Consider the following 14,082-nt stretch of genomic DNA (forward strand, 5'->3'; position numbering starts at 1 on the left):
AATTTTTATGCAATGAAAGTAAATCAGCATTTAAAATTTATACATAAATTTATACAAAGATATGGTTAAATGTATTAATACAAGGGGTATTTAACTTGAAATCCAGAGAAAGATTTTAAAGGTCGTGATCGAAATTTTGTCAACTGCCGTAAAAATTATCAGATGCAGTTATCTGAGTCGTCGTATTTTCAACGAAATTGTGATTATTGTGCAAACGAAAGTTCCGACCACAGATTATCAATATACACATAGTATATGTATATTTATAAATACGTAAATATATAATATAAAAAAAATTTATATGATAGATTTCCATATGATTTTAATTAAAAATTTCATGTTTTAAAAATATTTATAATTATACACATTTCCTAAGTGTACACAAATTATTACTTAAAAACAAAGAAAAATATAAAACAGTAAATTAAAAGTAAAATATATTTGACTATCAAACTATGTCCAGAATTGTATGTTCAGAATTTTCACTGTGTGAAATTTTCGTGAGCGCAATTTTTGTTTGTGCAATAATCCGGTCCCCATTTTCGAAACATTATGTCAAGAAGTGAGAGCAGAAAGTGTTTCTCAATCATACAAAAGTGCGCTGATTTTCAAGAATACATAGTATTAAAGCGCTTATCAAACATTTTATGGGAGAAAGAAAAAGTGCGATTTTGCAATATTTTAATAAAAAAAAATTATCTATGCACTGATTTACCTGACATATTTTTCCTATATGTATAAAATAAGATATTTAATTAAACAATTTGAGAGAAGAGAGTAAAGAACAACAATTGATAATTTCCCAATGTTAAGAAAAGTGCTTAAGCAAGACTTGAAATGCAAAATTTACAATAAAAATACAATACTTGAAAAATGTCATAAATTAAGACCTAACCAAAGATGAACTCATTGATCTTTAGAAAAAAAAACTTTCAACAAGTTTAACTTGAAAAATTTGCAATATATGCTATTTCTTACAGTTAAATAAATCATTTTAACTATAAGTATGATGCTTCTATCTATCAATGAGGTACACAAAACAAAAAAAGATGAAACTCTGTAATACTAGAACTGTAATAAGCACATAATTGGTATTGAATTGACTGTATAAATATATAAATTATATATTTTAGAAAATCAGCAGTATAATTCTTTTTAAAATATCAAAACAAATATGATAACTACAAAAATATTTTAAATAGCAAATACCTAAATACTGCCAATTTTCTTTTTAATTTATGCCCTAGTTTTCGATTATTAAACATGCCAGAAATATTATTATTTTATTAATTAATCAAATACCATACAATGTTTTAAATTTCTTACTCTTACTAATATATTATGTGAAATTTTGAAAATAAAATTAATAAAAAAAGAGTTTTTAAGAATTTAAAATCGGCTACAAAAAGAATATAATAAAAAATATTTTGCATTACGTATAAACGCAGTTTTAAAGTCAAAGAACAATTGCAAAAGGTATGGCAGGTATTTAAAAAATAAAGAATTAGTAATAAAGTAAAAAATAATACGACATACGATAAAAATATATGTTAATACAATTTAAAAAAATATTTTAAAATTATATTAGTAATTTACATTGGTATGATACACTTACATTCCCTTTTTTAATTTTACAAAAACACAAATTTTTTAATTTTACTTGAAAATGGGAAAAATATTAGGCAGTTAGAATTAAAAGTAAAATATATTTGACAATCATACAATCACCCATGTTCAGAATTTTCGTATGCGAAATAATCTGTAATGTCACCTAAAAATAATATATAATTTGTTGTTTTAAGATATAACGATAAATCCACTTTAAAAAACATAGCTAAATATTTTATGAATTGTTACTTTATTTTATCTACATATATAAAAATATTGCGATAATTTAAATTTATGTTATTGATAGATTTATTTTGAAAGAAGATTTTGAACAGTCTGCTTTTACAAAATACAATTAAATTTTAAGAGATATTTATAAATATTATAAATTATTCCCCATAACTCTTTTTAATATATGTTCATAGCAGAAATACTAAATTGATTCATACTATTTTCCTCTAATAAATCAAATATGCAAAATTTATCAGAAAAATGCACTTCGCTAACGTCAAATTAACTGCAGTTTAAATAAAGAGATGAATTAGAAGCATTGCTTATAAATTAGTCCAAAATAATAATTAATTAGCCGTCGATAATTTAATAAATACAGAGAATAGTTCCTTAGATCAATTTACATTTGAAATTTACTCTCAAATATATAGCCACTTTAGTTGCATTTATCTTCCTTTTATTTGCCCTTATACACACGACCTTTGCTCCTATGTTAGTTCAAAGTCAACACACCTGTACGTCTCAATCTGTTGATTGCTTTACAGTATAAATACATACATACAAAAACATGCATTACACATAATACATGATGTAAAAATATATATAATAATAATTATTATATACAATTTATTTTTATTATTTTCTGTACCCCTAAATTATCTAGTATTTTTTTAATAAACACATGATAATATTAATGAACTACATTAAGCACTTTTGAGTTAAGTTCAATTTTAAATATACTTTCATGAGAATAGCAAAAGCTAAGTAAAGCAAATTGGAATTATGATCTTAACGATATAAATGTTTGTATATAGATTTATTATTTCATCTAAAACGTATGATTATAATAAATATATGTATGTGAAAATCAGAAATCATCCGTCGACTAATTTGGTTTAACAAGCATCAGTTTAAAATAACCGATCCGGCGACGGCACATTGTGTCGGGTTAAACGGGTAACATCCCATCCCTTTTCTCACCCCCGTGACTTTGTATTGGTGTATTGGGGTGTGTTTGTGTGTGTGTGTTTAAGGGTGTCGGGAAAACATTTAATGGGAAAACTGATCAGTGCGACGCGAGAACTTACCACCCTCGGGTATTGGGTTTTGAGCCGGTTGGATATTTTAATAGTTTTGTCCGTCTGCATTGACTGAAAATTTGTCGACACATAATTCAAAGCGTGATTCGAGCAGCTGTATATGATTTATAGGTTAAAATATGACATAAAAAGGCAATTTATGTGCAAAATTAATGATGCTCAAATATGTAAAAATTCACTGTGCTATTCACTATCTATATATAATTTTTTTAGTATGTAATTTGCTTTATTACTTCACAAAAGAAAAGAAAATATTTTTTTGATGATTGAATATCTTAACCTGTTTTTTTTTGTATTTGTATATGATATTAGTGATATAGTTTTTTTATGTTGAAATTAAACATTACAAATTATTTCATATATTGTGCAACTATGTCACTATTAAAATAAATTTTAAATATTTCTCTTTATTTGAAAAATAAAGCAATTCCCTGACGTACAACGTGTATGTAATTAATGTTCGTAAAAATAACACATTTTCCAAACGTCACAACAATGCGAAAATTTTCATTGTAAACACGCCCGATTATTAACAGTCCAATATTGTAAATTACCCGCGTTGGTTTTCCCCCAACGGGCTGCTCTTTTCATTTTGACACCGTGTGCCGAGGTGTGAAAACTGTGAGATGGATGTGAATAAAAAAACACGACTCAATGGATAGCCGTTATTGTCGTGAAGGGGTTAGATCATCCCCTGCGGCTGATCGGAAAAATCTGACGATCGAGTTTTCGTGCGGGAAAACTATGGATGAGTATTATCGACACATCCCGGAAGCATATGCACAGATTTGTATACACCGACTGATTAACCAAAAACAAGAAAGTGACATATTACTAATCATTTATTTATTTTTCGTACAGTTGAATATTTTTTTAATGAGAAGATCACTAACATGTTTATTATAAACATATAACTTTATATTAAGGTTAATAGCAATTATTTATAATTAAAAAGGATGCACTATTTAGAAGAACATTCGAGTTAAAATATTTTCAAAAGCCTGCTTAAAATAAGTTTAAAAAAATGACAGTAATTAAACATGATTTTTTATTATTGTAATAAAAAAAATATGTTATAAAATAAAAATTTTTGTGCAAAATGGCATTAAAAAAATCAGCTGACTGAGGTCAGTCGACGAAAAGATTAATCTCTCGTCGGCGAAAAAATCGTGTAACTTGATACAAATCTCGACACAATATTAGAGTGTAGCTCGCAGTCTAATTAATAAAATAAAAGTGATCATCACAGTTTGTGAGCCCTGAATTAGGTGATTTTGTTTGGGAAATCTAAACATTTATATAGTGACATGTAAATAATATTACGCAATATCGTCTCTCTTCTCACAATTTAGACTTATATGCAAGGTAGGATATTATAGTTTTAAAATTGTATTGTGAAACAATCCGTAAACTATTTAAAATGGATTTTCATTTTCCTTTTTGATATGAGAATTTCAGTAAAACATGGTTTTTGGACATTCATTTTCAATTGCACGATTTCTGCGAGACTCTTGCAGCACAATATAATAAGTGCACGTATAAACTTAGCGTCAATTTGATATGGTAGAATGTGAATGTGAATTTAAGACAGTGGTTGTCAATCGTTGCTATCAACAAGAGCAAAATTTATTAGGGAGAATTTGCTATCGTAAGCACAAAAATCTATATCTCTCCACAAACGGCTCTAAAGCTCAATCAGATCTCCAAAACTAATTCTACAAACAATTAATAAATTATTTAGCACCTTCAGTTCCATATTCCCTGCCCATCAACCTTAACATTTCTTTTTCTCTGTGTGAAATCGCAAAAGTAATCTTTTTTGTTTACTTTGATATTGATGCTCTGGTATAAAAAAATAGCTCGATGTTAATATTTTTAATAATATGTAAATGAAATAAGCCCATTCATTAAGGTTACACTATTGTCGAAAATAAGTATTCAATTCTATATGAAACCTTTGACAAAGTAACCCAGAATATTTGAAAGTTTAGACACTCCTGGTTTCCGCAATTTCAGTGAATTTATATTACTGTATTATTTTTTTTAATAATTTTCTAATGACTTTACGTCAATTTAAATGTATTATACGGATTTGAACCAACGACTGCAGATGATAAAACTGTATAATCACGTACTTGAACTTTGACTCCAATGAAGGTTATAGTTGAACCCATTTTTATTTATTTCACCCGACCACTTGTGGAATTCGCCTTTTCCAATCAAGCCCACTATTAGCTGGAAATTTGATCCAAAAATTCATACTCTCACCAGGCTTACTCTACATTCCCGTTTCGTTCACTTAACAAAGATACAGCAGCTGTAAAAGAAAGCAACTTGCCGCATAGGTATGGCCATATCTTCGGGGAGGCTCTCGAGGGTGGGTACTCAAAACGGGTGCGGTGGGGTTTTCCCGGGGTGAGGCGCGGGACGCGGGATACCCAGGAGCGCGGGATTCCCTTGGGATCCCAACTAATCAGAGTTTTTGGCGCGGCCCCAGCGGCCGGGGGAGGCTGCGTACAGTGGTGAGAAATGTTTCTGCCACACCCCACAAAATATATTAATTTGACCGTAGCGAGCATTGATAACAAATACGTTCATTCTTTAATGCGTGAATATGTTTTTTTTAAAAACATATTCACGCATTAACGAATAAACCGTTAAAGTGCCTAGTAATATAAAAAAAACAATATTAAATAAATATACATTTTAATCAAAAGAAACTTAAATAAAAATATATCGCGTCAATGCTTTTTCGATAGCTGAAGAGTTGTGATTTATATGTTGTTTTACATATATATTTATCAAAATTTAGTTATTTTTTAATATAATTTTTAATTAGTTGTTAAATTTAGAAAGGTGTTTGGTCGGGTGTACGCCATGGGCGGCAGGGCCGCCCTGCGCCATCTGGGGCCGCCAGGGCGGGAACAAACTTCGCTTTTCCGCCGTTCCCAAATCACAATATAAATTCAAAAACATATTTTCATTACATTACCCTTTTATGTGCTATCAAATAACGAGAGAGTCGCGAAAAAATATAATGTATACAACGGCCAAAACGTAAGCATCGAGCTTTTATACAAAATCAACGAAATAAATCTAAGAAACTAATGGGTGAAATGCCACAACATTGCTCTCAATTCGAACGTTGAATCTACTCTTCTTTCATCTTTCATGACACTCAGTATGATTAACGTCATCTTTAGCTATTTTTCATTTAAACTTTTTTTAAGAAAAATATATTTTAACTATGATTTTAAATACGTTATTTTAGTTAAATGCATATAATGCTAAACAAAAAGTTGAAGAGGTTTAACAAAAAATTAAAATGATATTATTTCGGGTTCTCAAATATTCGTATTTAAATCATCATTGAGTTTTATTATAATATAATATATTAAAAGTATCACTTTTAAAAAAACTAAATATGCACATCATATGATGCATTGAAATTCTAATAATAATGCATTTTCATTACGAAAAAATCACTTTACAACAATTTTGCATCTTATAAAACAATAAAATATGTCAATTTTAATGCTAATAACAGTTGCATCATTCGAAAATGTATTATTACATGTTTATGTTCAAAAACATATGTTTATACTTTGTACATATTTATCCTATTTTTTTTAATGATATTTTTGCCCATTTTTTTGCAATCAAATAAAGTTTTTTTGTTTTAATGGACTAAAAAGCAACATTTACATCCAGACAACTAAACAGAACAAGATAGCTACCTTTTATAATTTAACTGTATTTTTAAGGACTGCAAAATTATTTTTTTAGTTACATCAATCATCTAATTATATCTTACACAACTTAAACAGCAATGCTCTGATTACTTTCTAAATCCTTAATCATATTCTGTAGGCTACGTCGTAGATCAATTTATCTGTGAAATTACTGTTATGCTATAAGAGCCTAGATAAAATTATTTTTTAAATTTCATTCTAATAATATAACACACATTGAAAACTAATATAAATATCTAAAAGCTAACGGTTCTCCACTATACTGAAAAAATAAATTTAAAAAATCTATTGAGCATCTAATATAGTGCAGAATTTTCTGACGTCAAAATACTCGAAATTTTTAATCGTTATTTTAAAAAGCAAATGTGGGGACTAACGATTGAAAATACGCAAAAATAGATAAAAGTGGAATTAAAAATAATATCTTTTTATGTAAAATTAAATAAAACAATCCCAAAAACTAATTTAAACCGAGATTCTCACGCAGAAAGGAAAATTAAAGTACATTAATAACACTAGTTTACAGCAATTTTGACTCATGATATTATATTTGCCAGTTTTCGAGATACATATTACTAAATTTCTGTATTTTTTATTCTAAAAAAAGTGTTTTTACTTAATTGAAAATATCTCCGGTTCCAGTTAATTGATTACAAAATATTATATTTAAAATTAAAGATAAATAAATTTTCTATCAACACTTTCTAATCAGATAATCGGTTTAAGCACTATTTATGAATTTATCTATCATTTTTAGCAAAATTGTATTGTGAATTACAATAAAAAAATATACAATCAATTACAAAAAAAATCAACGTCTGTTCATCGAAATCGGTTGAAAATTTTGAAGTTATATAAATATTTTAGTAAAACTACAAAAATTAAATTTTTATCAATTAAAGTGATTGTCTTGATTTTATTGCATATATTGATATTTATAAGAATTTCAAATGGTATTAAAAATGACATGGGTTCGATTTTCTGTCAATTTTTTTTAAATTATAAATCGATATAATTAGCTTCTTGAACACTTAATATGTAAACCAAAATCGCAAAAATACTATAAAATTCAGAATGTAAATTTTTTACATGCTTAGAAACCAATATTGTGCAATAAAACGTTTATTTTTTTTATTTTTGTGCCGCTGAATTATACTTGTTTTTAAATATAGACCCATACAAATTTGGTCGGTCGACAAAATAATAATCTTCTCGTCGACCGACCTCGAGAGTCAGCCAGTGACAACTTTTTGATACGTCAACGCAAACGGACTTGCCTGGTTTTTCGATTGATGCTATATCATACCCGACTAACTAAGTTACAAAGTTAAATCAGAACATAAGTAAATTAAAGTTCAAAAACTAATTGTAGTTTTTGTTAATTTCATTATATAAATACGTTTAGGTTAGATTTGGGTCTAAACAGCAAATAGACGTTTCGCAACTGGCAAATTGAAATACACAAATATTTTAAAACAGCATATAAACCTCTTTAAATACGTCTTGATTTAAAAATTTAGTTTTTTAGACTAATTATACCGTCAATCAACGAATGAATAAACGTGTTTGTATAAGCAAATCTAATTGCTTTTAAACGGTTAAATATGTTAGCGATCATTTGTAAGCTATAATATAAATTGTTTATGCGTTTAATTGACGAGGCAGTAAACTGCTGGCGATTATTTGCTGGCGGTGAATTTCAGGCGATAAATATTCTTAGACTCCGTTCACGAATTTTAAAAGGCACTAACAAAAATCGCAATCGATCGCAAGCAACAACATTTTTTATAAACATAGCATTTGACACCGCCACCCAATACTGACACCTGAACTACATCTGTATATTACTATAAAAATTAACTTTTGCAATGAAAATATAAATCAAACAAATCTTCGTTTTGGTCTAAATGTCGAAATAAGTCACACCATTTAGATTTTAAGCCAAAAACTCTATTCTCCACAACAACAAATATGATCCTATTTTAATAAAAAAAAATTGTATATTACACGAGTTAAACTAAAATTTTTAATTAAATGTAGTGTTAATTGTTTTATCAAAGTAAAAATAAAAAAAATGATAATGAATATGTTAGCTAGTATTAGAATATTACTTAAATCAAGTTAAATAGAAGATGACTTTACTGCCCTAGTTAAATTTGTAAAGATTAAATTCATACTGTTAATTCCTTATATATATTTTTATTTAAAAAAATTGCTCATGGCGTTGTATACAAATTACTATTTTTCTTGATTGTAAAACGGCATGCCTATCCTCGTGGCAATCGGGGGAGGTTAGGCGCCCTCCCCGCTAAGAATATGATATGAGCATCTACCCTCAGCCTCCCTCAGGAGCACATTCCGCCCTCGCGTTGCCTCCCCATCTACTATGTGATAATTCCGCCATTGTGTTTGTGTCACCTGGGACCCGAACCGCTACTGCATTTGTCTAACTGAAGAACTTAACTTTGTTGCGAAGCAAAATCACAATTTTAATACACAAAGTGCGTTGCGTAAAAAGCAGCCTAGATTGGAAATATTTGATTGGAAAAAATACAATCGTCTTTGATAATCACAGTAATACGTATCACTTACTAAATTTGTTTATGTAATATAAATACTTGTTTTATACATAAGCCATGTTTCTAAACTAATTCATATCTTCGTGTTTGTATCACCATGCAACCGCTAAAGTATTACTTTTCAGTAAATTTTTAGAACATATATATCAGTGGCTGTTAACTGATGATAAAACTAACTTTAGACTTATTTAATTTTGATAATCTAATGGCGCCATATAAACAAGAAATTTTGAGACATTATTTTACTCTCGACTAACTTCGTTCAATACAGATCTGATCCTTTTTATAATAAATTTATATAATATATGCATATTAAATAATCTCTAATAATATAGTATGTTTTAAATATATAATATATATAATCATGAGGTTACAGAAGTTAAAAGTAGTATGTTAAAAATAATTCGATAACCCAAAAATAATTAGCTAGACTATAATACGTCGGACACGAATGTGTTCGTGTATAGCACACTTATGAATATGTATCGGTGGCCTCGACGGAGCAGAGATCCCTTGGGACAGGGTGTATTGTTTCATATGAATGTGGATATAAATTAATGAGTGCCTCACATTAGGGTGTGATGAATATTGATGAGTGCGTTTGTAGTCAACGCACTGGCCCGTCTACAATTGGATTCGTATATTATTATAACATAAGAGTGGTTGGTTTCACTACGCGATTTAACATTGTGTATGTGGCGTATGAATGGTAACATAACTACTTTATGCATGAGACGCTATCGGTTCTAAGATAAGATGCTATCTGAAATGGAATATATTTAAATTGCTGTAGGGAGTGATATAAATGTTTAAGGTTCTAATAATTATTAATATAGTAAGCAATATTATAATCTATCAATAGTTTCCAAACTTTATGTTGCACTAAAATTTTGGCAGTCACTATTTTTTCAAAATAATTCCGACACAATATTTTCTCAAAAAAGTTCAAATATAAGTTTATAAATGCATTTTTTTTAATACGATAGATGAACTATGTATCAGCACAAAGTTTATCAAATTATGATGCTATCGATGAAGTATTTTTAACTACAAAACAAGTTTGATAAGTTGATTTAATAACAGCTAATGCAGAAAATCCCTTTTTGCATGAATTACAAATGGCAACAACAATTATAGCTTTCCTTGAAAAAATCTCTCAAAGACTTACAATTCAATAAAAATTAAACTATTTGTTGCAATAATAATAATAATATCAGTTGCTCGTTTTCTAAAGTTGTCAATCCAAAGAGTCATTTTGTTCATCGACAATTGCACAATGCGAATTTTGTAAAATCAAAATCATTGAAATAATGTGAAAATCATTATCAAACTTCTCGAATGGTAAGTAAAAAAATATTTGTTCAATAAAAATATTTTTTTGGTAAAGGAGTCATTTTGAATAGGTAACATATCGAACATATATTTTTTGTGATTTAAGATTTCCATAGCTCTAATTTTTTTATCATTTTTGTATCAGTAAATACATTTGTGGCATTTGCATTGATTTATTTAAATCACTTCATTAAAATCATGTAAACTAAATAGATTAGCTTAAAAATAAATGTATTGTTTTTTAATATATTTGGTTTTTATCAATAAAAATCGCAAAACCCCTTGAAAGCCATTTTAATCACTATTGCATTAAGTCTCCAAGGCACTTCACAATAGTATAAAAGTAAGATATAGTATATATCATATATCATATATTCACACAACTTTCTAAACCACATAGTTTTAAAGCATGGTAATTGATGAAATTTAAACTTTTGCAAAAATATTGTTCAGTCCTTTGCTCACATTTTTGACACGTACTATATTTTTAATTAATACTTAAAGACCTACAGTGTGTTCTAATATTGATTATGAATCCAATTTATGTCGCCTTCATTAAAATATGGCAATTGTATTAAAAGTTTTTTTAAAGATTTAAGTTTCAAAGTGACTTGTTTTTTATAAAATATGAAATTAAATAAGCTTTTAGCTACAAATGTTGGCTCATCTAATTGTATTACAAATTTCGAAGTACGCCATAGAGAAACTAACTGATCGTAAAGATCTTCAGAAATATCAACAATTCTAAAGTGGAATCTGTCGAAGTTGTTTTGCATATGATTCGAGAAACATTATTTCAACCAAATCAAGCTTTTCAGCTATTGTATGTGTTTTTTATACATCAATCTATTTTATAGCAAAATTAGCTCTAAAATTAAAAAAAAAATCTGTGGAGTTCAAATAGTCAAAACAACCGTTGATGTGTTTTTCTCTACACTTGAAGATTTTTATAGGAGCGAAAAAAAGAAATTAACCTATAGGTGGTAGATGATTATATCTATAAATAAAAAAGTACTTTAATAATGCGGCAACTTCTTTAAATTAAATACGTTATTGTGTCACCATTCTTTTGCCATTCACAAAATATGTCATAAAACCTCCAAAAATTATTACTCAAATTGATGTAGTATAATATATTCAAAATGCTATAAAGCACTATTTAATATTTAATAACAACTATTCCGACATATGTCAGGTAAATTTATAGTCTGCAATTCACCGCCAGCAATTAATCGCATCAATAATTTATAGCCAATAAATGATCGCTAACATATTTTACCGTCTAGAAGCAATGAGATGTGTTCATACAACTCGCTTATTCATTGTGTAGCAAGTCTAAAATATATTTTTTTCAAATCAATACGTATTTTAAATTAAATGCTGTTCTAAAACGTGTATGTAACTCAATTTACCATTTGCTGTTCAAAGCTAAACCTAACTTAAACTAATTATTCTCCAAAAACTATAATTTACGTTTGAGTTTGAACAGTAAATGGATGTTTCGCAAATGTTAAAATGAAGTTCAATTTTTAATAGTATGAATATAATTTTACTAACTAGGTCATTTATTATGTATCAAACAATTGCTTTATAATTCGATATCCATGGACGGTAAAAATAACATCTATAGAAAAACCTTATTTTAAATTTTAAATAGCCAATAAAAATTTATAATAATATATAAATTTCCTGGCGTTCATTTGTAAACTTTAATTGTTTATACGGATAATTGACGCGGTGGTAAATTGCTAGCGATTAATTGCTGACAGTGAATTTCATGCGATACATTTTTCATACTACATATAATACAATGTAATGTGTCGTTTAAATTATTCTCCAGCCAAAACTTTCATATAAACTAAACACATTTACATATCATAATATTAAATTTGTGAATTTCATGCGGCCCGCGTAGCAATATTAACAGTTTAACGCCCGAGGACTCGTATACGAGTCTTGAAAAACGTTTAGTAGCAGTGAACATCATGCGTTTTCTTTTATTAAAAAAATACTGGGATACCATTAAGTTTGCCTCTATAAGATAATCAGAGATGGTTGTATACTATTTTTACGTACTATCAAATGAAAAATAAATTATATTTTAATTCAAATTTTTGTAAAAAATACACACTTCTTGAACAGAAACAAATTTCATGCCCAAACTGTATAGCTAGGTAAACATGAAACCAATCAAAAGAAATTGAAACATCCTTGTTGATAGTACATCAATTAACAAAATTTTTCAACCTAAAATTCTATATGTTATTGCAAAACTAAAAAGTGAAATCGTTACGGAATTTGTAGATGAATTAGATAACACAGCAATCAAAGAAAATATTTTTAACGAGTGTTTGTTATTTTGAAATTTACTCACTATTTGTAAAACCGCAATGATTCACAGATTAAGAAACCAGGGGGGAAAATATTTGGATAACTTATTGACGTATTAGTTTATTGTTATATAATTAAAAAAATATTATTGCACTCAAAATAATCTCTCAGCAATAAAATCATGAAAAAATAAATATGTATTTTTCATTCCTAATATTTTTTGTAAATTTTATATGGTTGCAATCGTTACAAACCAGCTATTTATAATTGAATAATATGTATGTTTAAGTGATTCTATAAATTTTTCTATAAACGATTTGATCCGTTTATAATATAATATAATTTTCACTCACCAAATTTTTCGGCGTCCTTTTTCTGCCTACAACTGTCACAGACACATTTATTTTCATCATTATTATAAACCATACTATATCACTGTTTATATTTATATTTATTATTTACACTTAATTATATATTTTAATATTTTATCTATCACGGATACATTTATTTTCATCATTAATTTAAACCACACTATATCACTATTTATATTTATTATTATTATTTACACTTTTTATATCTATTTTAATAATTTTTGATACGTATAAAAACATTCATCAATATGAAGAGGAAATTCACAACTTCTGCACATGTATGCTCTATCTTTCCTTATTTCATGTGCAGAACAAACACCACATTTTCTTCTCACATATTTCTCCATACTTTTTATTTTTATTGACTGATGATTTTTCACCTTATCCGAAAGCCTTTCTGGTGGATCGACAGCACAGGCACGGCAAGATGTGGCAGAAACTGGTGAAATGTCTTCAGAATCGATAGATTTCACTGAATTCTGCATCCATCCTTTAGCCTTACCCAAAAGACAATCTTTGAATTTAATTTTGCTGTTACGAATCAAATTTCGATCGACACTGAAGAAATGAAATATTGAAATAAAAAATAAACAACATTTTTTTGTTTATTCCATTGTTTTTCAAAATATAATATTAGGTAACTAGGTGTTGGTCGGCGCAAACAATAAATTTATTACAGTCCATTATACATTGAGGCTTATATATTTTAAGTTCGGTCGTTCTGTTGTTTTCCGTGTCTGTCATCTGGCTGTTATGAAAAGTAGATATCATTCTAAAA

General features: G+C 27.9%; 1 long non-coding RNA gene across 1 annotated transcript in view; it reads right to left on the minus strand.

Annotated features, from left to right (window-relative positions):
* The window catches only part of LOC148226662 (uncharacterized), an 87,113-nt gene that overhangs the window by 28,799 nt on the left and 44,232 nt on the right, over positions 1-14,082 (minus strand). The window lies entirely within an intron of this gene.

This window comes from Plectrocnemia conspersa, unplaced genomic scaffold, assembly GCF_051122295.1.
Source record: "Plectrocnemia conspersa isolate PC_06_02 unplaced genomic scaffold, ASM5112229v1 ptg000014l, whole genome shotgun sequence".
NCBI lineage: Eukaryota > Metazoa > Arthropoda > Insecta > Trichoptera > Polycentropodidae > Plectrocnemia > Plectrocnemia conspersa.